Source organism: Ascaphus truei, chromosome 1 (assembly GCF_040206685.1).
Source record: "Ascaphus truei isolate aAscTru1 chromosome 1, aAscTru1.hap1, whole genome shotgun sequence".
NCBI classification, from domain to species: Eukaryota; Metazoa; Chordata; class Amphibia; order Anura; family Ascaphidae; genus Ascaphus; species Ascaphus truei.
Window position 1 is genome coordinate 521,649,575 of NC_134483.1, and position 16,912 is coordinate 521,666,486.

Below are 16,912 nucleotides of genomic sequence, written 5' to 3' on the forward strand. Positions count from 1 at the left end.
AATTGCTCTTTACGTGAACATGCAAAGATTCATTTGAATTGTTAACTGATAATTTGTATCTGATCTATAATAGTTGACATACCTCTTGGTATCTCTTTGTAACTACCTGTGTGATGCAAGCAACACACTGACTGCCCCATCAGGTTCCTCTCCTGTGTGCTATGGGTATGTGTCTTATGATGGACATAGGATCAGCCAATAACCAAGGCTGTGATAGAGGTGGGACTTAGGAGAGAGGCGCCTTTAAGAGGGATTGACAGGGCATGTATGAGGGAGATCTGCACAATGCCTGGAGCACCCCAGGTTTGAGCGAGTGGGACCCGGGGACCAGTTTATGTCCATCTGAGAGAGAGCGGACGTTGATTGGAGGGAGAAGAGCACATCGTGCAGGTAGACACGCAAATCACCAACGGGAAGCTGCACGGAGCAGCGAGCACCGTTGGAGGGGGGCCTCAATTGTTGCAGCTAAAAGTGTTACCAAAGTATTTTGTGAAGTACAGGGCCGCTACACTTTATTGCATTAAAGAGCTCCAATGATTTCCCGGCACCATCACATAGGCCTAGATACCCAGGATCAGGTGGCCGTATCCCGAAGACACTGACATACACCTGCGAAGCGTTATGGGGAATGTTATGTTGATGTGTTATAATATGCATGTGGTGATCCTTTGTTAAGGGTCGCCAGGATTCTATACTATCTTTAATTGCTACAGTATATAAAACCGGTTATATTACAAACACCATTGTAGTTTTTTCCTGTGTCTGACCGAAAGTCACGTGTGGTATACCAACCAGAAATAGAGGACTCGGGCCCCCACTTCAGCAACTGTTATCAGTCTCAGGGGCTAGATATAAGAGTGGTTACATCTGTTTTTATGTTTCTTTCCTTATGCCTCTGCTTTTGCATTCTGTTTTTTAACATGTCTGACCCACTAATCGGCTCCCATTTTCACCGTCTTTTCTTTTATGTCTTTCGGTTTGTTTGCATTTATAACATTTTAAAGTTAGTTAAGTGACACTTTCTGGGAGGAAGGTAACACTTTCCAAACCACAATTAGAGGTGTAATTTCCAATATTCACACACTCAATTCGGCTCCTTACTTATAAAGCTTTACACTCTTCTGCCCCTCCTTTCTCGCTATACACCATCCCGAATCTTGCGTTCTGCTAAAGGATGTCTTCTCTCTACACCTTTTGTGTCTAAAACTCTCTCCCGCCTTAAACCTTTCTCACTGACTGCCCCGCACCTCTGGAATGCCCTTCCCCTCAATATCCGACTAGCACCCTCTCTATCCACTTTTAAGACCAATCTTAAAACACACCTCCTTAACGAAGCATATGAGTAGCTCCATGGCTGATACTATACATCTCTTACATAAACCTTGGCCCCTTGCAGATGCACTTACCAGAACGCCCTCCTACTGTCTCTGTACGTTCTTCCTATTTACCAATCTGATTGTAAGCTCTTTGGGGCAGGGACTCCTTTTCCTAAATGTTACTTTTATGTCTGAAGCGCTTATTCCCAATAAGTGTTATTTGTATTATTTGTTATTTATATGATTGTCACGTGTATTACTGCTGGGAAGCGCTATGTACACTAATGGCGCTATATAAATAAAGATATACATATGTAGCCCTTTTTGTGAACGCCTGAACTAAGGGACTACTGTGCATAAACCTGTGGCTTCAGGAGCTCTGAGCCTCCGCATATTGGGAGCCTGGGGGTATACCTTTATCACTTGTGGTGCAGCGCCTCCACTTACCCAGGATCCCCATTATAGAGATTATACCCTGAGCAAGAACCTAACAACAGCAGTATGCAACAGCAACCTTTTTATATCACACATGAATAACAAATGATAGGCAGACTTATCATATAACATTTACATACACACACACAACGTGGCTCGGCCACACCTTATTAGGGATAATGTCCTGTACATAGGTGGCTCTGCCACTCTCCTTAGGAGTATGTCTCATAACCAGTAAAGTATGGTACCATATGCATTCTCTCAGGAAACCCAATTAGTTAGTGGGAGGCGGGATCAGCGCCTGGTGACCGGTGTAGGTGCACTTGTAGATAAGGATACCTTCCGGTCACTACGATGACCTTGACACTCCACAGGGGGTCCTGGTGTTAATCCAGCCTTGCGCCGTCTCTCCCTTCTGCAGCACCGTCAGATGGGAAATCCAAGATGGCGGCCGCAGCTCCGCAGCTCCGCAGCTCCGCAGATAACCCTCACTAAAGGGAAACGTCCCTGACGACTATGGGCGTCCTTACAAATACAGCACCCTACGATGGCAGGGAAAAGACTCCTGGGGCTGTGGGCATACCCTACCTAAGCAGACGGGTCACTGACCCTCTGCTCTCGCACACGAGGTTCCACCAACCTCCTCCTTCACCTCCCTCGCTGCTCTCTCCCACCGCCCACACGCATCCGGTTCCTGCATACACAGTCTCGCATCCCATTGGTCCTCAGCCTCAGCTGACCTTCTCACAGTCAGAGTTCATAGTTCAAACCCCCTCCAAGTCTCTACTTACGATTACCCTTCGCGCGCTTCCCTCGCGCATGCGCAGCCCAACTGGTACGCAGTAACTTCGCTGGCAAACAGGGACAATATGGCGCTGCCTATGTAATTGACAGCGCGGAACCTTTAATATATATGCACATCCTTACATTCTCCCCCCTCCAGAATCCAGCGTCCCCGCTGGACTACCTAACCACATATATATAACTATGTACACAACCCTCTCTTCCTAGATTAGGTTACACATCTCATTAAACAGTACCATCATAGCTTGCATCCTATGCCGAGCCCACTGCTGAGCCTCATAATGGGGTGCCCCAAACTGATCATATGCCATTCGCATGGGAGGTTGACTGTTTCTTTGACTTCGGCGGGGTTGATCCTCCTCTGCTTCCTCTGCAGAGTGCTCAGTCTCAACTGGTATTTCCATCTCTACCCTTGAGGGGTGTTCAGCATTAGCACAGTCTCTTTGGGGTGTAAAACATGGACTTTGTGGGTCTAGAGGCTGACTCGCTGGAGTCAAATGATCAATGTTCGGGCCAAAAGGCTCTTTACCCGTGGCTCCTTCGGGAGATGCCTCCACGGCCGGAAGGCCCCTTTGAGAGGTTCCCTCCATTGTATCCTCAGAGGTGGCAATTTTTACAGTCTCTGAGCCATCCTCTGTGTATTCAACTGCTCCATCTAGAGCAGTGGCTGGGGCTTCCAATTCATCCGTCCCTACTTGAGGTATGAGAAGCAGATGATTCCTATGCCACACTTTTACGCGGCCTTCAGAATCCTTGATCCGGTACACAGGAAGACCCGGCATCTGTGACTCCACCTCATACACACCCTCCCGCCACCGGTCTGCCAATTTATGCTTCCCAGGAACACCTAAGTTGCGTAAAAGGACCGCATCTCCGGGGTGAATTTCCTTGTAACGTACTTTGTGGTCATAACGCCTTTTATTCCCCGCATTCAATTGTGCGGTCGTCCGCTCAGCCAATTTGTAGGCCAACTGTAAACTGTCCTTTAGTCGCTGAACGTATCGGAAATGCGTCCTATTGGATACCCCATCGGTAGATATCCGTAGGCGCACATCCACCGGTAACCGGGCTTCTCTTCCGAACATCAAGAAATACGGGGTATACCCAGTGGACTCATGTCGGGTACAATTATACGCATGTACCAATGCTTCGACGTGTTTACTCCACTCCGTCTTTTGCGGGCTCGTCAATGTACCCAACATATCCAACAAGGTGCGATTGAACCGTTCGGGCAAGGCATCCCCTTCGGGGTGGTACGGGGTAGTACGCGACTTGGCAATGTTCAGTAGAGTGAGCAACTCCCGTATCAGTGTACTTTCAAAATCCCGGCCCTGATCGGAGTGAAGACGATTTGGTAACCCATAGTGAATGAAATATTTTTCCCATAGTACTCGGGCTACCGTTACGGCCTTCTGGTCTTTCGTAGGGAACGCTTGGGCGTACCTAGTGTAGTGGTCAGTGATCACAAGAACATTACTAACTCCCCGACTGTCGGGTTCGATACAGAGAAAATCCATACACACCAAATCCATGGGACCCGAACTTTTCAAGTGTGCCATAGGAGCCGCCCTGGTAGGCAGTGTCTTCCTTTGTAAACAACGATTACACTTCCTACAATGTTGCTCCACTGACTCCCTCATTCTCGGCCAATAGAACCTATCCTGCAGTAGTCCAAAGGTTTTGTCAATGCCCAGGTGACCATGGTCATCGTGAAGGGCCCGGAGGACTAGTGTTCTCAAACGTTCCGGTAAAAACAACTGACGTCGATCGGGATGGTTATGATAGGAGATCACCCGATATAACAAACAATTGTCCATTTCAAACTTCCCAAACTCATTTAACAGGAGCTTCACCAAGTCTTTGGGGGCCCGCTTCAGTATAGACGGATTATCTTGCTGTACAGCTTGACGGGCTAGCTCCACTATGGGGTCTTGTGTCTGATAATGCACTAGGTCCTTCCACGCTATGATATTATCTTCATTGATATTCATCCCGTCTCGACCTTGATAGGCCCGAGGAACAGCCTGCGAATGACATCCCAACGAGTCAACCACCCGTAATTCCGAGAATGCTACGTTGTCATCGACTATCGCCGCTACTGAACAGAGAGCACGAATCCCGGGGCCCGGTATCTCCTCCCAGACTTCCTCATCAGGGGTGGATTGCAGGCCAGGTCGACGAGACAGAGCGTCGGCACCTATGTTGGTGGGTCCGGGTTTGTATTTAAGGTTGAACCGGTAATTGGCTAGAGCAGCTAACCAACGATGTCCGGTGGCGTCCAATTTGGCAGACGTATTGATATAGGTCATGGGATTGTTGTCCGTGCGTACTTCGAACGGTACTCCATATAGATAATCGTGCAGCTTGTCCACCACCGCCCATTTTAGCGCCAAAAATTCCAACTTATGGACCGGGTAATTCTGCTCGCTAGGGGTTAAACTTCGGCTCGCGTAGGCCACTGGACGTAGCCCGGTCTCATACTTCTGATGCAAAACCGCTCCTAGCCCGCTGAGGCTAGCATCGACATGTAGGACATAGTCTCGCTCAGGATCCGCGTAGGCCAAGACGGGGGCCTGAGTGAGGCTGGTCTTTAAGTGTTTGAAGGCCTGTTCACATTCTGGAGTCCACGTCTTCCCAAAGGGTGTCTGCGCCGAGCTCCCCTTTCTCCCGGTCTCTCCCGGATACACCTTGAGAAGGTCATTCAGTCTCTTGGCCTTGCTGGAATACCCCTCCACGAACCGCCGATAATAGCCACAAAACCCCAAGAAAGACCGCAGCTCTTGAACATTTTGAGGTCTGGGCCAGTTCACCACCGCCTCGATCTTCCCTGGGTCGGTGGACACCCCATCAGCTGACACAATGTGGCCCACATACGTTACAGAGGCCCGACAGAATTTGCACTTGTCTAGCGACAGTTTTAGGCCCTCCCCCTCAAGCCTATCCAGCACCTTCATCAGTCTCTCGGAATGCTCCTCTAGAGTCCGCCCGAACACGATAATGTCGTCCAGGTACACTAAGCACTCTCGCGGGTTAAGGTCTCCGAGGGTTTTTTCCATTAGTCTCTGGAACGTGGCCGGGGCACCGCAGATCCCTTGAGGCATGCGGGTGAACTGGTAAAACCCTAATGGACAGATGAAGGCCGTTTTTTCTTGGTCTTCCTGGCCCATGGGCACTTGATAATACCCGGACCTGAGGTCAAGCACACTGAACCATTTACTCCCGGTCAACGCATTCAGGAGGTCCTCGATTCGGGGCAGTGTATACTGGTCGGGGATAGTACGGTTATTCAGCGTTCTGTAATCCACACATAGACGGACCGTCCCGTTCTTCTTGCGGACTACCACAATGGGTGAGGCGTAAGGGCTCCGAGATTCCTGCACGATGCCAGCCGTTTCCATCTCGTCGATTAATCCCCTCACTTCGTCAACATCCCTGGGGGCAAGCCGGCGGGAGCGCTCCCGAAAGGGGGTGGCGTTGCTCATTCGGATGGTATGGTGGGCACTGCGACTGCACCCCACATCCATATCACCAGTGGAGAACACACCCCTTCGGTCATGTAGCTCATCCTGCAGCCTCTTCCTCCACTCATCCGGGAGGGGCGAGTCGCCAAAGTCAAATTCCAATGCCGGCGCTATGGTAGTAGGCGAGCTCCTAGCTAGTCCCGTCGAGGCCTTCTCCTCGGAAGTTACCGGGTATATCCTTCCTAACGTCTGCCGCCGGTCAATAGTCATCGGGTACGGGGATATATTCTGCACATACACCCAGGTGCGCTTCGGGATCTTCCCGGGCCATTCCTTGACCGAGGTTAGTACTTTGTAGCCCAAACGTTGTTCGTCCTGGGCCACACTCTCCAAGGTGAAGAGCTGATCCTCCGACCGTCGACGGGGGTAATGGCAAGCGGCGACCATCATTCGTCCTTCCCCCGGGGGAATCTGGGTCAGTCCCCATTCTTGGCTGTAGAGGACGCCATGCTCTTCCTCAGTCGCAATTTTACCGCAGACCTCTTGGAGGGCGGGGCAGGCCGCTAAGGCCAGCAGTGGGGCTTCTCCCGCTTCTTGTAAGAACTGGCGAAACACCGTGCGTACTATGTCAGCGTTGGTCCCCAAGATGATTGGGGCGCTGGGGCGGTCCTGAGGTTCGGGGCACACTAAGGCCTCCACTTCCATGGGGTGATGTTTACCCGTATTCAGCTGGAGAATATCTAGCTGCACCTTTATTACTCCGTCTATGGGGTAATCTTCATGACTCAATCCCCGTAGCCGCAGGGCATCCGCCGATAGCAACGGTAGTTGATGTAGGTGTTGGTCGTAGAAGGGCCGGTATACGATCGTTACTTGAGATCCCGTGTCCAACAATGCGGCGGCGTAGATGCCTTCGATAACTACGCGAATAATGGAGGCGGGGCCGATTCGGGAGCCCTGAGGAGGCGGTAATGCCTGGTCATCCTTCAGGGGTTGGCACGGCATTGAATGCGCCGGTCGGGACGACGTTCTCCGTGAGGTGGGGCAGTGGGCCCGCAAGTGTCCCATCTTTCCACATGCATAACACTGTATTTGGCTGAGGTAAGCCTCGTCTCTCCTGGTGGGGGGGCTCCGCCCGGTCAGGGGACGAGGTCTGGGTGTCACGGGGGTGGGGGCATCCTCGGGGTCAGGGTCCCCAGATTCGGGCGCATCGGTTTTGGGTTCCACTTTCTTGGCCTCCTTACCTCCGAGCTGGGGCTTCTTCCCGGTGGCTAGGTCACGCCCCAGCAGCACCGTCTCATGCGCTTGAACCCGGTCCATTAAGTCGTGAAACGACAACGCTTGTCCGGGCGTTAGGCAGCTACTGACCCGCACCGACACGGGGTGTAGGGGTAAGAGGCCCCGCAACAGCTGAGTGGTGCGTAGTCCGTTAGCTTCTATCCTTGGTAATACGCCTTTCCTCACCAGATTCCAGAGGTCCAGGTGTAATCGTCTGAGAAAATCGGACACCATTTCTCCTTCTTTCTGGGTTAACGCATGAAATTTGGACATCAACGTGTACGTGTCCACCGGGGCTCCATAGGCCTTGGTCAGGCAGTAGATAAGATCGGCCGCGTCAGCTTCCGGATTGTCATCTCGGTAGTAGTGCACCATGTGGGACGCGGGGGGCCGTAAGCACTCAACTATGCGTTGTCTGCGGACCGCGTCCGTGCAGGTCCATTCAGGCAGTACCTGTTCGGTATGATCCAACCAGTCCTCTATCCCTACTTTCCCTTGAGGCGTGGGTTTCTCGCCGGAGAAGGCTTTTAACTTCCTGTACTGGAGCAACTGGGTGGTGTTGTGGATAGCGGCGGCTATGGCGGGAATAGAGGTGTCTCCTGGTAAGCTGTCCCCGACTGCAGGGTAAGCGTCCAATCTTGATACGCTAAGGCGGTTGAGGCCAGCCCGCAGGCCGGACGGGGTGGACGAGGAGCCTAGGCTCAGGGTGGCTGGCCAACGAGGGTGTAGGCCACGGTCAGGGGAGTGGTCGGGGCCTCCCGTCGCGGCACCTGCGGTGGGAGCATACTCTCTCCTAGGGGTAGAGGTGGCCAGGGGCGCAGGGGTGTCCGCCTGGACTAGGGGGCAGCGCACCCCCGGGGCCTCAGCCAGCAACAGTACACGGGGCAAGGCCTCGGGGCATATGTCCTGTTCAGTGGCGTACAAGACCCGGCGCCAGGTCTGGTCGCGGTCATAGAAGTGGTCTTGTACTTGGGCATTGTCCAGGAGTGGAAGCTTGCGGACCTGCTCGGTCACTGTGCCTAGCGAGATCGTGGCGGGGACATGGCCCAGCGCGAAGACACGGTTCAAGGGAATCCCGTGCCGTTGGGCCCACTTGCGCACCTCGAGCGCCGAGGGCACCGACATGATGTGGGTTGGTTGCACAATAGAGACAAAAAAAAAAATGTGGGGGGCACCCCAGGTCTAAGATCTCAGCAGCGCCTCCAAATGTAGCCCTTTTTGTGAACGCCTGAACTAAGGGACTACGGTGCATAAACCTGTGGCTTCAGGAGCTCTGAGCCTCCGCATATTGGGAGCCTGGGGGTATACCTTTATCACTTGTGGTGCAGCGCCTCCACTTACCCAGGATCCCCATTATAGAGATTATACCCTGAGCAAGAACCTAACAACAGCATTATGCAACAGCAACCTTTTTATATCACACATGAATAACAAATGATAGGCAGACTTATCATATAACATTTACATACACACACACAACGTGGCTCGGCCACACCTTATTAGGGATAATGTCCTGTACATAGGTGGCTCTGCCACTCTCCTTAGGAGTATGTCTCATAACCAGTAAAGTATGGTACCATATGCATTCTCTCAGGAAACCCAATTAGTTAGTGGGAGGCGGGATCAGCGCCTGGTGACCGGTGTAGGTGCACTTGTAGATAAGGATACCTTCCGGTCACTACGATGACCTTGACACTCCACAGGGGGTCCTGGTGTTAATCCAGCCTTGCGCCGTCTCTCCCTTCTGCAGCACCGTCAGATGGGAAATCCAAGATGGCGGCCGCAGCTCCGCAGCTCCGCAGATAACCCTCACTAAAGGGAAACGTCCCTGACGACTATGGGCGTCCTTACAAATACAGCACCCTACGATGGCAGGGAAAAGACTCCTGGGGCTGTGGGCATACCCTACCTAAGCAGACGGGTCACTGACCCTCTGCTCTCGCACACGAGGTTCCACCAACCTCCTCCTTCACCTCCCTCGCTGCTCTCTCCCACCGCCCACACGCATCCGGTTCCTGCATACACAGTCTCGCATCCCATTGGTCCTCAGCCTCAGCTGACCTTCTCACAGTCAGAGTTCATAGTTCAAACCCCCTCCAAGTCTCTACTTATGATTACCCTTCGCGCGCTTCCCTCGCGCATGCGCAGCCCAACTGGTACGCAGTAACTTCGCTGGCAAACAGGGACAATATGGCGCTGCCTATGTAATTGACAGCGCGGAACCTTTAATATATATGCACATCCTTACACATACATATATACATACTGGTGCAGCTGGCTGTTGTTGACCACATCTCGGGCCAATCTCGCTGCCGTCTATCGTTGTACATACTCTACTACCTATATGGCTTAGGTATCAAGACAAAAGAGGAGCAATTATAGTGCAAAAAACTGCACCGTATGTATCGCAGAAACAATTCCATTGAACACAATAGGATTTTTGTGCTTTGATTCATCTGGGGATGTTTGTTTTCAGCCTTTATTTCACAATTGTTGCCTACATACAGTACAAAGGGGATTATTTACAAAAGTCTCCCGGGTACAAAACTGGCGCAAAACCAGTGCAAAAAAAACTAGCACCATATTTATGAAAGGAAAGGAATCCAATTAAAAGCAATGGGATATTTTACTTTGAGAAACCTGGTGCAGTTTATTTGCTCTGATTTCCCCCCACTTTAGAATCTGGAATTCTATAGTAAATAACCCCCATGGGCCTCTATCTGCTGTTTCTATCTGCTTGTTCCAGCAACCTATTCTGGCACTGAAGTGGCTATTTGGAAATACACATTTTTGTCATTGTCACCTTTCAATTAACCATGTTAAGCTCTGTATAGTGATTTCTGGCTTCATTATAATTGCACTTAGCACTCTAGAGACATCTGCTTGTACTTTTTGATTTGCAGCATGATCATTTTCAAGAGGGGTAGGGTTAAACCATCCTTCTTACACATGTACTGTTACATTAATTTAGGGTGCATAACAGGGGTGGCCAAACTCAGTCCTCAAGAGCCACCAACAGACCAGGTTTTAAAGATGTCCCTGCTTCAGCACAGGTGGCTCATTCACACTGACTGAGCCACCTGTGCTGAAGCAGGGATATCCTTTAAACCTGGCCTCTTGGTGGCTCTTGAGGACCGAGTTTGGCCACACCTGGTGTATAACATGCATGCCTTATGTATAGTGCACTTGTTTGCATGTAGACTATGTGAAATCATCTGTGTTGCTGAAATAAATGTCATGTCTAAGTGTAGTTACTGACTGCGTTAGTAGAAAGAGCCACAAAATAAATATTTGTCATTGTTGTAAAGTTTATTCAGAGTGTGAGAGAGTTTTTGGTTCCATATTAACTGTGCAAACTTGTATTAAACCATTAACAGGCCTGGACCTAACCAGCCACAACTTTATGAGTTCGTTTTTATAAAGCGGTAGGTGTGTGTTTTATCAGTTAGGGGAGGTTTCTCAGCTATGTGAAGTGGTAAACTTTATGGTGAAAAAAAAAAATGTATTGGGAGATGTTCAACTTGAAATAAATAGAGGTTATTATCCCATTTAGATTTCATGTTAACAAAACTTTTTATATAGCATGAAGAATGTGACATTAACTGAAACAAGGTTGCTGTCTGTCCTATGATGTCCTTTATTCATCCGAGTGAAGAGGTAATCTTTCTTCATTTTCCAGGAAATGGACAAATGTTGGCATATATTGTGTAGCACTGTTTCTCTCTCCCCCTTTCCCCCCAGTGGAAGATACACAGCTTCTGCTACCTGGTATGTGATGTGGATACCTGTTAGGTTCAGGAGAGCTGAGTGGATCTGCGCTGTAGTGGAGATCAGGACAGGCTCAGGTTCTTTCTCTGTAGTTCTTCTCATGGTGTTAGCGCCTCCAGCCGTAGTGGGCTCCAGGTTGTCCAGAGATCAGCTTCCACTATTGCACACGTCTCCCTCCTGCCCAAGGACTGATACTTAGACAGGAGTGTAATGAACAAGGGTCTTTGTTGGCATGCACCCACTGCAGATGGTTCCATACAGTGATGCAGAGTCTCAGTGGTCCCAGGCCTCTGGATGGTGATGGCCACTGATCTTACAGGGCATCGGTGGTTCGAATCAGATGTTCCCCCAGCCCGCGATGGGAGAGACTTACAGCTCTACTGCTCTCTTAGGCTGCGCTTATAGTGCCGGCAACGGCGACAACAACGTCGCGGTAAAACAAATTCATTGCCGCCGTTGCGTGCGCTTATAGTAAGCGCGATGCGACGGATTGGCCGCGATCGCTGGAAGTCATCTCTATTTGATTTTCCAGCGACCGTCGCCGGCACTATAAGCGTAGCCTTACTCGTCCAGAGCAGGATTGAACTCAATTTGCCACTCCCTCCTAGGAGGAAACAGAAGGGGCGGGCTTGTGGTCTATACCTATACCAGATAGGCTTACACAGGCCATGAATCACCACCACACTTCTGTCACTCAGAAGAGGGGCATGAGAGGGGGTCAAAAAGACCATAGATTAACCTGTCATAGCCTAGACTGCTAGGAGTTACATGACAGGGAGGAGAGATAGGCCAGAAGATACAGACCATGTTACACTTGTATATATTACAAGGGACTTCATGTGGAGGGCCTTTTTTTGCTTGTATTTAAAGATGATTATTTCCAGAACATGCTGAGAGCCATGAAATCAATGGGGACAGAAGGACTTCCTCGGTCCTGTCATGACATACATTATGGTTCGCATCTTCGTGACCGCTTTACAAGCGAGATTAATCACTGTGGGGCCCCAACGTGGGGTTCTCTGGTGCTAAATGAATTTGGTGCATAAAGGGCCTAAGGATAATTACATTTCTTTATGGGAGCCCATTACACAGGTACCTTGTTCGCAAAGTGTTTTGGAAGCAGTGTCCTTAAATTGTCTGTGGAGATTTGTTGCGGGTGTTTCTTTGCATTTATTTATACTTCCTTTGCGAGACCTCTTCTTGCACTTTCCGACGCTGTTATTCTTTATAAAATCTGATTCTCCATTGAGGAAATCTAAGCATTTGAAAAATTAGATGACCAGGCTGTAAAAATGGAAGCCGCACCGATGACATCATGGCTTCCTAATAGGGAGCAGTGCAGGAGAGTTCTGAACAGAGGACATATTGTGAACCCTAGTAGCCAAGGAGAGTCGCTACAGGCACCTAATTCATAGGTAAGTGTAACACCTCCCCCCCAAGGGAGATCTGTAGCTCATGGTATGGTTGTGGTTCTGGGTAGCTCACCTGTGGTCTTCCAGGAGACCCGAGTCTCCGCAGTTGGTAGAGGGAGCAGCAACAGGACAGGCTTTTAGGTTCGTTGGTACAGTGTCTCCATCCTGCCAGAGGTAGGGAGTAGTCCCTACAGGAACCCCTTCCAGTAATACACACTCAGGCAAGGAACAGTTCACCATTTATTGGCAGGCCAGACCTGATCCTTCTGTAGCCCTCTTTCCCCCCTCTCTGGGAAATGTGCTGCTATCAGTGTGTTCTGTGGCTGCTGTATCATACCTGGTTGGTAAACAGGATGGCTCTTTAGCAGTCCAAGAGGAGCCTGAGGCTTTAGGATGCATCTCATGGACTTCTTCTTCCTCTTCTTCTTCCCATGCTTCAATGATCGTTGGTAGGACTGAGGTTTATTTAGTAATGAGGTACATGCACTGGATCACATATCCACTGTACCCCCCCTAGGGACTAGGCCTAAGTCACTTTCTAGCAGAAGAACTCTCTGCAGTGTCTGCACACTCTGGCATCTCTTCCAGAAGACCCTCACTCTTTGATGGCTATCCCAGACTCTATGCTCACTCACTCTTAATCTACACTATAGGGAAGGACACCCCCCCTTCCCTGGGGAGTGGCTTGTAAGCCGGCCTATTTTTGTCATAGACCCCCCTTACTTCAGTGACAGGCTACTCATAACGTAATTGCTCAAGTTTATTGAGAAAGTTCGGGGCAACAATGTAAGAATCTGCCACTGTTCCTGGAAAGCCCGGGGAAAGCACGTTCTATCGATGTACTATCCTGTATAACAGGAATGTGTTGCAAATAGGGTTAGCCAGGTGGCTTCTCCAAAAAAAACTGGCACAATTGTGAAAGGTGTTTCAGGTCACTATGTCCAGGGAGGTAATTCCGGACACATACTGTACATGTCCAGTATTACAGTACCTCTCATTTTTTACTGGACAGAGTGTCCAAATACAGGCCAATATCGGACACCTGGCAACACTAGTTGCAAAAACGTTTGTAAGGGATCGGAAGCGTGACGGACGGGCAGTTGAATTGTGTGTGTGCATATCATACATCATATGAGATAAATAATGAAATCATTTTAGTCCACATGTATTATATTAGATATTATAATATTTTAACAAAGTGCAAATATATGTACAGGCACACAAACACTGTAAAATACATACAGATGCAGCCAGACTACAGAAAGACCTCATAATATCGAGGGCATGCCTTAAGACACGGGTGCTCAACTCCAGTCCTCAAACTCCCAACAGGTCAGGTTTTCAGGCTATCCCAGCTTCATCACAGGCGGCTCAATAAGAGGCCAATCAGATTGAGTCACCTGTGCTGAAGCTGGGACTGATTGCGCCACCTGTGCTGAAGCTGGGACTGATTGCGCCACCTGTGCTGAAGCAGGGACTGATTGAGCCACCTGTACTGAAGCTGGGATATCCTGAAAACCTGACCGTTGGGGGGCTTGAGGACTGGAGATGAGCAGCTCCCCTGCAAGAGTTTCCATGGGATTCAGTGTTAATGTTGCAGCAGAATGCCTGTGCATGCCTAATAAAAAATAAGGAAAGTTAGTCTGGTCACATCTGTTAATGCTGAGAGAAAGTTCTCCCATTTCTTTATGCACGTTCAGCAGTCTCAGCTAACGGCACTGCCCCTTTAACCGAGACAGTCTGTCATGTGACAGTGCAGGGGGCAGAGGGCATCTCTCTGCTGCTTTTTCCGGTGACTTCTGTTCGATCGGTCTGGGACTTTATCCAAATCCTGAATATAAAGCCTCCTTTTGTATGTGAAAGTCCTTTCTACTCGTCTAACTAGGAAGCCGGCAAAGAAACTGCTTGCTACTGTATCTCTGTGCTGCACAGGAGGCTGGTGTGTGAACACTAACAAGGTACAGCAATAAGATGCGTGTGTTTCTGCAGAAAAGGCTCAAATCGCCAACAATAAATGTGATCAGCGTTGATCTCCATAACCAATTTTATTCTTTAACATTCTTTGGTATATGCAAGTTCTAGCCATTGAAAATAATCTGTAACCTTTTTAGAGTGTAAGCTCCTTGGGTCAGGGTCCTCCTATTGTCTGTGTGTCTTTACTTGTAAGTCCTCATTTTAGATATACAATGTTACCATCCTCCCTCCCACTTACTGTAGTACTGCGCTGCGGAATATGTGGGTGCCATAAGAATAAAAGATAATAATAATAATAATAGTTGTTTTTTTACATATGTTATCACTCTAAATGATGAGAAAGTTGTTTAAAGCTATTTCCACGGTTTCAAATGTACTTTATGGGCTAATCAAGTAAGGCTGCTTCCATAGATAGGCAGACCGCGCTGTTGCGTCCGCACGCTGAGCGATCAGACTGCCTAAAGGCAGTGATCGCGTCTATACGACATGCGGTGCGGAAGCGGGAGGGGGCGTGCGATGGGCGGGAAATCAGCCAATGAGGGCGAACCAGCTCCGTTATGTCACTGGCCCGCCCATAGACACACCCCCGGACGGCGTGCGTACTAAGGCCAGGGAAAGCACCCGCTTTCCCTCAGCCTCCATGCGCCTCCGCACGGCTGCAGTGTCTATGGACGCAGCCTAAGGAAACAGTAGAAGGAGACAATGGGGCTTATTCTGTAAGCTCCGTTACCGCGTTACCGTACGATCTGCACGGAAAGCCATATTCACGTCAATGGGACTTTCCGTGCAGATCGCACATTTCAGCCCTAACGGAGCTTACAGAATAAGCCCCAATATGTTTTCTTTCTTGTCCCTCTACCTTTTTACCCATTTCTGTCTTACTCATCTCTGCCACCAGGGCTGGCTTCTAATTTGGTGGGGCTCAGTGCCGGGGGGAGCGTGGTGTTTCTTATCTTGTCACCAGCATCTCCTCCTCATCTCTGCGATGTCGAGTTGTCATAGCAGCGCAAAGTGTTGGCTTCACGTTGTCATGGCAATGCGTCGCCATTTGACGTCATGGCGTCACGTCGTTGCTATAAGAAGATTCTGGAGAGAAAGTAAGAGGCAGTTACAGAGGACCCACGCTCCCCCCACCGCCCCCTGCCCCCACCGGCAATCGGTTTCCATGTTGCGGGGAAGAGCGCAGGGCCTTTGTAAGCGTGGCTGCATCGATGGAACTACTATCAAGCCAACGCTGCCTGCAACCCCTGGCTGAATAAATGTTAGAGTGCCACGGAAGGCACCAGGGTGCCACCGGACTTCCAGGTCACGTGATCGCTCCAGGAACAATGAGATGGTGCGACTGGACAGCTGGATGTCGAGAACAGAAGTAGTGGGGGCGGCACTTCCATTACAGAGCGGCCAGCCGGATCACCATCTACAAAACAAGCAAGGGCCTATAATGTACTTGACTATGGCGTGCAGGACCAAGGCTGTACCTGGTATGTCATAAGGGCACCGGGAGGATCAAACTGCGAGTTTCGCCAGGCAAAGCCCGTCTGAAAACTAATTGCAATTCAGCGTGATAAACATCGGATGTTTTCACCATATTGATTAAGAATTATTGGTACCGACAATTACGAATATTTCATTTGTTGCTCCCTCCATATCTATTTTGCCCCAGTACTTGCCCCTCATGACTCTCTTACCCAGGAATTGCCCTATTTATCCTTTATTTTATCTCAGTAATAGCCCCTTGTTAAGATTTCACCTCATTTATTACCCCCAAGTTACTATTATACCTTAGGGCAGGGAAGGGAATAATATTTTTTATCAGCTCCTCATTGATTGGTTGGTATGATACCCAATCAGCATTAACGTGTTAAAGACTCAGAGACTGTTTCAAAAAAGGACAAATATGGCTGCAAGGTCACCAGTAGAAATCTATTGATGACGTTGCAGCTTTCTATTGGTCGACGGAGCAAGGATGACTCAGGTGGCCAGTTTGTCTCTTTATGGTCTACTAGAACAGAGACAGAATTCAGGAATAATATAAGACAATGTACTCTGGAGGGCCATCCAGATTAAACATCTTTTGTAGTCAGATAAGTAACTTCCTGTAGTATAAGAGATCATGTAGTTGCAGCAGTAGATCCCACTTGGGTTTTGAAAACTTATTCCACTAAACTAGTGGTAATATCCTGGGCCAGAAAGGTGCGGACATCTTAGTGGCCACTTGGACATCTTTATATCCTTTTTACCAAACATTGTGAGGTATTTTGTCCTTGAAGGCATCTGAAAGAAGGAAGGTGGAACATGTTGTAGGTTTCCTCAATGTGTCCCGCATCCCTTTTTTGTTTTGCTATGTTTTGTTCATGTTCTACATTGGATATCTGCCTCATAAAATGTCCTAAGTGTTATATCATACTTGAAGATGAGAAGTAACTATCAATGTATTACTTCCTGGTAAAACATTTTTATAAAT

General features: G+C 49.2%; 1 protein-coding gene across 2 annotated transcripts in view; it reads left to right on the forward strand.

Moving 5' to 3' along the window:
• The first annotated feature begins 368 nt into the window (after positions 1 to 368).
• Positions 369 to 16,912, forward strand: part of THNSL2 (threonine synthase like 2) — a 40,232-nt gene continuing 23,688 nt past the window's right edge. Inside the window, exon 1 of one of the 2 annotated variants that reach the window (XM_075571921.1) lies at positions 369 to 390. The gene's annotated coding sequence lies outside the window, so the exon portion shown is untranslated. Of the gene's footprint in view, positions 391 to 14,216; positions 14,433 to 16,912 lie in introns of those variants that run through there. The other variant, XM_075571931.1, reaches the window with a different exon arrangement.